An 11258-nucleotide genomic window follows, 5' to 3' on the forward strand; every position below is an offset into this window, starting at 1 on the left:
AACAGCAATATGTGAGTCCGAGAGCAGTTCAAGGTGGTGCTTCAAGACAGCTAGCAGGGAGCTAGCAGGCTAGCTCAAGGCTAACAGGTGCTTGCTATAGGGCAATGGTAATGGTAATCAGCCAACAACAGGTTGCAGCTAGCTGGCTGGTTGTGATGATCGGCGCTGGGTCCAGTGATTCCGGCAGAAAGTCCAATAGCTGTGGGTCGATAGCAAGCTATCGATAGGCACGCTGTGCAGACTGGCCGACGAATTGTCCAGGCTAGCTAGAGCTGGCTGGTGGATAGTGTAGGCCACGGACAATGGTGAAGACAGCTAACGTGACTAATAACAGGGTAGCCATTTAGTTGCAGCTAGCTAGCTGGTTGTGATGATCCGGCGCTAGGGTCCAGTGATTCCGGCAGAAAGTCCAATAAGCTATGGGTCGATAGCACGCTGGGTCGCACCCTTTATGTCACATATCACATGTAATTGTGATATGTGACATAAGAGGTGATATATTATACCATAGGTATAATGGTGACATAACCATGACTATATTAACACTGAGGAAACAATCACCTACTGTTGTTTCTGATAACATAATACTAGCTGTGGCTAATCAACAGAGCAGCTTTACCTTGGCCTGTACTTTTAGTTGGGCCTTGTGCTGGGGGATGACAGTGCTGTATGTGGCATCATCATCATCTTCAGGAAATGGGGCCTGCTGGTAGAGAGAGACCCAGATAACAAAAATGTATTGTTGTATTGTTATAGTGTATATTTATATATTGCTTGTTCCAAGACAGAAAATTATACTGTAAATACAATTGTTTTCTAAAACAGATGCAAATTTGCCAAGGCTATGACGTTATATGAGTAACAGCCATAATGTTGTCTAAGACCCAAGATGCATGTAGCCATATGTTGACCTTCTGTTCTGTCTTGAACTGATCAGGCATCACAGTGCTGTACATCACGTCATGGTGGCTGTCTGGGTTTGGGCTCTGAGAAATGGACAGGACAGAAGGTAAACATATGGCTACATGTATAGAGAGAGAGAGAGAGAGAGAGAGAGAGAAGAGAGAGAGAGAGAGAGAGAGAGAGAGAGAGAGAGAGAGAGAGAGAGAGAGAGAGAGAGAGAGGGAAAAAAAAAAAAACCCAAGCTCACACTGCTGAGATGGAGTGATTGGTACTAGTCCAAGATCTCCACAGACCTAAACCAGGTTTATTCAGTTTGTACCTGCTGTGCTGTTTCTCTGGTGTGGCTCACTCTGCTGTATGTAATGTCCTGCTCAGGGTCAGCAGACTGCAAAGAAATAAATAGCAAAGAGATACAGGACTTGTCTATTTACCAACTAAACCACAGTTTGTTTCCATGATAGGATGCAATCACAGATATATTTAGTGAACTGACAACTTCCTGTTCTCTGTCTTTTAAACATCATTTGTCAACGTCTTGAGTGTTATAAGACCTTGGGTTCAGAATATGGGACCTTTTATGTCAACTCATTGATAACCAACTGAAGAGGTAACACTAGAGTCAAATGGTAGATGATCCCAAATCATGAACAGAAAAGCAGATGGTTGAAAATAATATAATATAATAAATTAAGTGTATCCTACCACTGAGTTGTTAGGTGTCTGGTCCTTGGCCTTATTGTCCTCTGGAATAAAGAGAGGGAGATGTCAATTACTTCTGAGTTTGTTATAGTACAATAATACCTCTGAATGGATTTCTTATAGACAATTCCTCTAAATACTTTCTGTCATTCAAGATAAATCACAAGCAAGCAATATAATGTTGTTCACAATGACAATACGTTTTGTATTTTCTAAACTTATTCTCGTTTTTATATTCACATAAAATGACTACTTACTATGCTTTTTCCACATCTTCCATGTGACTAGGATACCAGCTGTCACCACCACCAACATGCCCCAAGGAATCAGTAGGACTTTCACATCTATGGACCTGATGGATTACATAGAAGAACTTGAATCAAAAACACAATTAAAATAGATCATTATAAATTGATCATTTGTGAAAAAAGTAATAACTTGTTGTTTACACTGTTGTGATAAATGGAACAATTATTTAGCTATTCACATGTGTGGAAGTTTATTATTATTATTGAGATTATTTGTCACACTCTGGCTCTGGGGACTTTAATTGTTGAGTCAGGGTGTGTAGATTCCGTGTGTGTATGTGCTGTGTTTGAGTTCTAGGTTGTCATTTTCTATGTTGGGTGTTCTAGGTTGTGTTTTCTATGTTGGCCAGAGTGGCTCCCAATCAGAGGCAACGAGTGTCAGCCTGTTGTGGGTTGTCTCTGATTGGGAGCCATATTTAAACTGTATGTTTTCCCTTGGGTGTTGTGGGTTTTTGTTCCGTGTTCGGTATTTGTCACCGTGGACTTCACGAGTCGTGGTTTTGTTTTGTATAACTTTATCTATTAAAGTCATGTTTGTTTCCACGCTGCGCCTTGGTCTACTCACTCCTACTACGATCGTGACATTATTACTATACAAATAACGTTGTTTTTAAAGTGTGCAACTTGTCCTTCAATATGAGTGAGAATAACACCAACATTGCTGCTACGGCTCACAAGGCAACCACAGAGATGTTCTACCAAGACGAGTAGCTATATGCATTTAGGGAGGGTATTTGGTTAGCTTTAACTGTTGTAGCGTATGATAAAGTGTAATGTTTCTTTGTGTTCATATTATCAGCCAATTGCCATAATATGTGGGATAATACAGCTGAATGAGTGATAATAATAATAATAATAATATAATAATATGCCATTTAGCAGACGCTTTTATCCAAAGCGACTTACAGTCATGCGTGCATCAATTTTTTTTTGTGTATGGGTGGTCCAGGTGTTATGATTTAACTGGATAGGAACCCAAATGCAGACAAGTACACCCAGCCAGAGAAGTTTTAACAGGTTTATTTACAATGTTCAAAGTCCAGGTTTCCAAATATATGGGAAGAGCAAGTCCAGGTACAGGGAGGGTAACAGATCCAGATCAGGGCAGGTGTGGTACCGTAATGTCCTAGTGTCCGTGGTGAGTCAAAAGAGAGGTCCGGTAATGGAGAGCAGGATGGTGGTGGCAGGAGTGAAGCGGAGGCAGGAGTCAGGTTCCAAATATATGGTCGTCTTGACTATGATCTGACGATGAGTGGTAAGTTTGACCGGGTCTTAAAGGCTGAGGTGATATGGTGAATGAGCTGCAGCTGGAACCCTGACTCCCGCACACCAGACTTCACTCCTGCAATCAAGGACAGACAGAGGGGAGGGAGAGAGCAGAGAGAGCTACCTATCAGCAGTAGGCCTAACAGTACCCCCCCTCTACGGACGCCACCTGGCGGCCGCAGGGGTTTATCGGGATGTAACCTGCTAAACTCTCGGACCAGATCAGGATCCACAATGAAGCTCCTGGGCACCCAGGAACGTTCCTCGGGACCATAACCCTCCCAATCCACCAGGTACTGGAACCCACGACCTCGGCGCGAACATCCAGAAGTCGCCGGACAGTGGGACCGGACCCCCACCCACGATCTTGGGCGGAGGAGGGGGACGAGAGGGTGGGCACAAAGGGCTAACCGACACAGGCTTAATCTGGGAACATGAAAGGTGGGAATGAACCCGTAGGGAGGCAGGAAGCTGTAAGCCAACCGCGCAGGGGTTAACAATAGACAGTATCTTGAACGGTCCTATAAAACCAGGGCGCCATCTTCTTAGACTCCACCTTCAATGGAAGGTCCCGTGACTTCAGCCATACCTCTTGACCAGGAGAGTAACCGGGAGCCTGGGACCGGTGACGGTTGGCTTGCCTCTGCATGTACGCCGAAGCTCGGGACAGAGCTACCCTGGCCTTCCTCCAGACCTTGAAGCAGCGGCGCATGTGGGACTGCACCGAGGTACCGCAAGTTCCCTCTCTTGGGAAGGGAACAGGGGGGTTGATAACCCAGAGCACACAGAAAAGGAGACAAACCAGAGGAAGCGTTAGTCAAGGTGTTATGAGCATATTCCACCCAGGGGAGCATGGAGCTCCATGACCCAGGGTTAGACCCAGTGACACAGCGAAGAGCGGTCTCCATCTCCTGGTTCGCTCTCTCGGCTTGCCCAGTTGGTCTGGGGTGATATCCAGAGGACAGGCTGGATGTAATGCCCAAAGCTTTACAGAAAGCTTTCCACACCTGGGAGACAAACTGGGGACCCCTGTCAGAGACAATATCCGTGGGTAGACCATGAGAGCGGAACACATGTTCAACCAAAATATCAGCCGTCTCTCTGGCAGTGGGCAGTTTAGGTAGGGCCAAAAAAATGAGCGAACTTAGAAAAACGATCAATCACCGTAAGAATGACAGTCTTACCAGATGAGGGGGAAGTCCAGTGACAAAATCCATAGCGATATGCGACCAGGGCCGGCTGGGTATAGGTAGAGGTCGTAGATGACCAGCGCTGGCCTGGGTGGAGTTTTACTTCGTGCACATACCGTACAAGCAGCAATGAAGGGCTCGAGTGTCCGCCTCCACCGTGGCCCACCAGAACTTCCGTCGCACAAAGTCAAGGGTCCGCGAAACTCCAGGGTGACAGGTAAGGGAGACAGTGAGCCCACTGAAGTACCTGGGAGCGAGCAGACTCAGGGACAAACATCCGGTTAGGAGGACCCCTCCCGGGGTCAGCTTGATGATGTTGAGCCTGTCTAACAATCCCCCTCGATGTCACATGTGATGACTGCAATACTGCAGGTAGGGAGGCAAAATGGGTTCAGGGTTACTACCAGTATCAACAGCCGAATGAACACGAGACAGGGCGTCAGGCTTGGCGTTGCGTGACCCAGGGCGGTAAGACAGAGAAAAATTGAATCTCCCAAAAATAGTGCCCACCTGGCTTGACGGGGGGTTGAGCTGCTTCGCTGACTGGAGGTAAGCCAGATTCTTATGATCCGTCCAAACGATGAAGGGTTGTTCCGCCCCCTCCAACCAATGTCGCCACTCCTCGAGAGCCAGCTTAACGGCGAGCAGTTCACGATTTCCAACATCATAATTCCTCTCTGCCTGAGAAAGTTTCCTTGAGAGAAAAGCACAGGATGCAGTTTGTTATCTTCAGGAGAACGTTGTGACAACACTGCACCTACCCCAGTGTCGGATGCATCCACCTCCACGACAAACTGGCGGTCGGGTCCGGCTGCATCAGAATGGGAGCGAGGCGAAGCGATGTTTCAGTTCTTCGAACGCTGATTGGCCCCTTCATTCCAGCGAACGGTCGTGAGATGGAGGTGAGCGGTGAGTGGCGACGCAATGCGGCTGTAGTCCTTGATGAACCTCCTATAGAAGTTCGAAACCCCAGGAATCGTTGAAGTTGTTTTGCGGGTAGAGGAGCTGGCCAGTCCGTGACAGCAGAGATCTTAGCTGGGTCCATCCGCAGCTCCCCTGAGCTATGATGTAACCCAAAAGAGGTCTCAGACACATGAAATTCACATTTCTCCATCTTCACAAACAGTTTGTTCTCCAACAACCTTTGTAACACCTGGCGCACATGCAGTTCATGTTCCTGGGAGGACTCTGAGAAAATCAAGATATCATCCAGATAGACAAAAAACAAACCGATTCAACATGTCCCGAAGGACATCATTGACTAGTGCCTGAAAAACAGCAGGGGCATTGGACAACCCAAAGGCATAACCCGATACTCAAAATGTCCCAAGGGTGTGTTGAAGGCAGTCTTCCATTCATCACCCTTACGAATGCGCACCAGGTGATACGCATTTTCGTGAGATCCAGTTCGTAAAGATGGTAGCACCATGAAGGAGGGGAAAAGCAGAATTAATCAAAGGCAGAGAATACTTGTTCTTAATGGTGATGTTGTTAAGTCCACGGTAATCAATACAGGGTCTGAGGGTCTTATCCTTCTTAGCAACAAAAAAGAATCCCGCTCCTACAGGTGACGAGGAAGGACGCATAATACCTGCCGCCAAGGAGTCCCGAATGTAGTTCTCCATAGCCTCCGTCTCCGGCGGGAGAGATTGTACAGGCGACTGCTGGGAGCGGGGCTCCTGGCTGGAGGTCAATGGCGCAGTCGAAGGCCGGTGAGGAGGAAGAGAAGTAGCTCTGTGTTTGCAGAAAACGGATGCCAGGTCATGATACACGTCAGGAACAGCAGAAAGATCCATGGACTCCAGTGGAGGTTGAGGCACAGTACTGGCAGGAGTCTGAGCAGAACACAAACAATTCACATGACAAAATGTGCTCCATGAAACAATGCTACCTGTCACCCAATCAATGTGTGGATTGTGTTTTATGAGCCAGGGGGATACCAAGGACCAGGGGAGTCTGTGGGCAGTCGATAATATGGAATTGAATGTTCTCCTGATGATTTCCCGACACTCTAAGACAAACAGGAACAGTCTGATGGGTAATGCGGGTCAACAATTGTCCATTTAGACCCTTAGCCTGCAGCGGACAGTCCATAGGAACAGTCTCCAAATCCATTTGTTGAGCCCACTCTCTATCCAAAAAAGCTTTCGTGGCACCAGAGTCAATCAGCGCACTAACAGAGAAATTCTGGGACTGCCACTGGAGGGATGCCTGGAGCAGAATGCGGGGAGAAAAGAGGAAGAATCCGCTGCTCGGCTCACCAAAACTTCTCCCATTAATGATGAGCCGGCCCTTTTCCCGGACGAACTGGGCAGGAAGGAACGAAATGACCAGCTTCTCCACAATACAGGCAGACCCGAGCCTGAATACGACGTGCACGCTCCTCTGAGGACAACCGTGCACGACCCACCTCCATGGCCGGGTTCAGTGCTCCTCGTATCGACTCGGGAAGACACGGCTCTCTCCGTAGGGACGATGCAGGGAGGAGTTTGTTGATGACAGACAGGTTGCTTGGAACTAACACTCCTCTCCCGGCGGCGCTCCCGAATCCGATTATCCAACCTGATAGTGAGTGAAATAAGATTATCCAGCGTAGACGATTCATCATATGACACCAATTCATCTTTTTAAGGTCTCAGACAAAGCATTGATGAACACTCCTTGTAATGCCTCGTCATTCCAACCACTCACTGCTGCTAAAGTCCGAAACTCCACTGCCATCTCCGCCACACTCACGAGCCCCCTGCCGAAGAGAAAACAGCCGTTTCGCAGCCTCCTTGCCTCGTACGGGGTGGTCAAAACCTTCCTCATCTCCGTGGTGAAGGCAACGTAAGCGTTGCAAATGTCCGACTGACTCTCCCAGACCGCGGATCCTCAGGCACCGAGCGGAACCGCTAGTAGAGTTGATAAGGTAGGCAATACGGGCTCTTTCTGAGGCGTAGGTGAGGGCTGTTGTTCAAACACTAACGAGCATTGAGTCAAAAAATCGCCACAGGTTCCCATGTTCCCGTCACAGCGCTCTGGACCAGGAACAAAAGGCTCTCTGATCTGGGCTGAAGGGGGTAGTAAGGGCAGATACTTGATTGGAGAGTAATTGAACCTGATTAAGCAGCACCTGACTGTCCTCAGCAATCGTTTTAAACAGGGTATCATGTTGGCCAAGTAAAATGCCCTGATTGGCTATGGCAGTCCAAATTTGAGTGCACTCTGGGGTGGTATCCGAGCTACTGTCTGCTGGGTTCATGTTGGTCAGATCATACTGTTATGATTTAACTGGATAGGAACCCAAATGCAGACAAGTACACCCAGCCAGAGAAGTTTTAACAGGTTTATTTACAATGTTCAAAGTCCAGGTTTCCAAATATATGGGAAGAGCAAGTCCAGGTACAGGGAGGGTAACAGATCCAGATCAGGGCAGGTGTGGTACCGTAATGTCCTAGTGTCCGTGGTGAGTCCAAAAGAGAGGTCCGGTAATGGAGAGCAGGATGGTGGTGGCAGGAGTGAACGGAGGCAGGAGTCAGGTTCCAAATATATGGTCGTCTTGACTATGATCTGACGATGAGTGGTAAGTTTGACCGGGTCTTAAAGGCTGAGGTGATATGGTGAATGAGCTGCAGCTGGAACCCTGACTCCCGCACACCCAGACTTCACTCCTGCAATCAAGGACAGACAGAGGGGAGGAGAGAGCAGAGAGAGAGCTACCTATCAGCAGTAGGCCTAACACCAGGGGATCGAACCCACTACCTTGGCGTTACAGAATTTACATGTGAAGTAACTTTTTGGGACCCAAATAGACTTTACTTACTGATAGAGGGGGTTCTCTGTGTTGCAGTTTGTTGACTGACAGTGATGTGAACAGACATCACTAGTTCTCCCACTTCACACCAATACCAGTCAGTGTTCTCCATCTTCAGTCCACTCATAGTCACTGTTAAGACTTTTCTGTTGTTGGCATCACTAGTCCGCTTTAATGTCACTGATGTTCCATGTAAAGTCCAATAATACAAACTCACACAATCACCACCCATCCTGCACCACTTCATATCTCCAGAGTTACTATAGTAACAACGGACAGTGACACTCCCTCCTTCTACTCCAGTCACTTCCTGTTGGTCCACATAGAGTCCTGGAGTACCTGAACACAGAGGTAAAAAACAAGAATTCAGAGAAGACAAAAGTGTTTTTAAACTATGTGATTCTAAACAAACACTGTCCAGCTTCAAAACACGGTCAGTTCTTGCACCTACACATACAGTATAGCTCTGTCTATGAATTTCAGACTGGTTCACATTTCTCATTTCATTTGTTGTAAAATGAAATGTATAATTGGGTCATTATTTTGTGTTTGACATTGCAGGTTTACAGGACAATCCATAGGACATTGCTGAGCACTATTCATTATACTTTACTAGATACAAGCAGTGAAGGGATCTTACCTAAAGTGACAGATAGGTAGAACCATTGTATCCTGATATCTGGTCCTCCATTGATCTCCACAACACACCTGTAATGCTCAGAGTCCCGTGACTTCAGGTTAGTCATGGTCATAGTGAAGATTCTCTTGTTGATGTCATCAGAGATTGAGGCCTTACCACTGATCTTAGGATGGTCAGTGCGTACCACATAAGAACACACATCCCAACCTAATCCTTTACACCAGTATTTCACATGGTTGATGTGATTCAGATCATAGTGACATGGGATGGTGATGGAGCTTCCTGTCTGCACAGACACATACCTCACTGTGGACACATCAACACAAAACACATTTAGGTTGGAATTTAACAGAATCTGCAGAGCAGACATTTTTTACCCATTGCTTTTACATTATATAACAGCTTGTTAATGATTGAGATTTACAGTGGCTTGCAAAAGTATTCACCCCCCTTGGCATTTTTCCTATTATGATGCCTTACAGCCTGGAATTAAAATTGATTTTTTTGGGGGTTTTGTATCATTGATTTACACAACATGCCTACCACTTTGAAGATGCAAAATATGTTTTACTGTGAAACAAACAAGAAATAAGACAAAAAAAACAGAAAAGTTGAGCGTGCATGACTATTCACCCCCCCACCAAAGTCAATACTTTGTAGAGCCACCTTTTGCAGCATTACAGCTGCATGTCTCTTGGGGTATATCTCTATAAGCTTGGCACATCTAGCCACTGGGTTTTTTGCCCATTCTTCAAGGCAAAACTGCTCCAGTTCCTTCAAGTTGGATTGGTTCCGCTGGTGTATAGCAATCATTAAGTCATACCACAGATTATCAATTGGATTGAGATCTGGGCTTTGACTAGGCCATTCCAAGACATTTAAATTAAACCACTCGAGTGTTGCTTTAGCAGTATGCTTAGGGTCATTGTCCTGCTGGAAGGTGAACCTCGGTCCCAGTCTCAAATCTCTGGAAGACTGAAACAGGTTTCCCTCAAGAATTTCCCTGTATTTAGCACCATCCATCATTCTTTCAATTCTGACCAGTTTCCCAGTCCCTGCCGATGAAAAACATCCCTAAAGCATGATGCCACCAGGGGGTGATGAGAGGTGTTGGGTTTGCGCCAGACACAGCGTTTTCCTTGATGGCAAAAAGCTCAATTTTAGTCTCATCTGACCAGATAACCTTCTTCCATATTTTGGGTAGTCTCTAACATGCATTTTTGGCGAACACCAAACGTGTTTGCTTATATTTTTCTTTAAGCAATGGCTTTTTTCTGGCCACTCTTCCATAATGCCCAGCTCTGTGGAGTGTACGGCTTAAAATGGCCCCTATGTGGACAGATACTCCAATCTCCGCTGTGGAGCTTTGCAGCTCCTTCAGGGTTATCTTTGATCTCTTTGTTGCCTCTCTGATTAATGCCCTCCTTGCCTGGTCCGGTGAGTGTTGGTGGGCGGCCCTCTCTTGGCAGGTTTGTTGTGGTGCCATATTCTTTCCATAGTTTAATAATGGATTTAATGGTGCTCCGTGGGATGTTCAAAGTTTCAGATATTGTTTTTATAATCCAACCCTGATCTGTACTTCTCCACAACTTTGTCCCTGACCTGTTTGGAGAGCTCCTTGGTCTTCATGGTGCCGCTTGCTTAGTGGTGTTACAGACTCTGGGGCCTTTCAGAACAGGTGTATATATACTGAGATCGTGTGACACTTAGATTGCACACAGGTGGACTTTATTTAACTAATAATGTGACTTCTGAAGGTAATTGGTTGCACCAGATCTTATTTAGGGGCTTCATAGCAAAGGGGGTGAATACATATAAACTCACCACTTTTCCGTTATTTATTTTTTACAATTTCTTGAAACACGTAATTTTTTTCATTTCACTTCACCAATGTGGACTATTTTGTGTATGTCCATTACATGAAATCCAAATAAAAATCAATTTAAATTACAGACTGTAATGCAACAAAATAGGAAAAACGCCAAGGGGGATGAATACTTTTGCAAAGCACTGTATTAAACAGTGTTTACAGTCAATTGACTCAATTGACTTCAGCCTTTATAGAAACATGTTACACATACCTGCTGAGACTCTGTAGAGGATGAGGAAGAGGAGGAGGAGGAGGAGGAGGAGGGAGAGATGAAGAGCCATGTGAAGGTTTAAGTCTGTCTGTTATATTATATGGTACCTGAGCACAAATGTGTGTCAAGGACGAAGGCAACAGCGAGAATTATTACTTGTTCACAGACCTCACTTTAACTCTCTTCCTGCTTCTGTTTGTGTGTACATGCCCCCTCAGTGGCAGATACCAACTATTGCATCATATGGACTAGTTTAACCCCAAAATCATAGTCACTAAAATATATTTCAGCTTTCTCTAAGGGTTTTGGGACCAAAAGTCACTACTATCCTGTTACCCTCTACTGGAACATAGGCTACTAATGATACAAAGATTT

General features: G+C 45.9%; 1 pseudogene; it reads right to left on the reverse strand.

Annotated features, from left to right (window-relative positions):
• Positions 1-619: 619 nt before the first annotated feature.
• Positions 620-10953, reverse strand: LOC121560353 (annotated as a pseudogene).
• Between the last annotated feature and the right edge of the window lie 305 nt (positions 10954-11258).

Source organism: Coregonus clupeaformis, unplaced genomic scaffold, assembly GCF_020615455.1.
Source record: "Coregonus clupeaformis isolate EN_2021a unplaced genomic scaffold, ASM2061545v1 scaf0917, whole genome shotgun sequence".
Taxonomy (NCBI): Eukaryota; Metazoa; Chordata; class Actinopteri; order Salmoniformes; family Salmonidae; genus Coregonus; species Coregonus clupeaformis.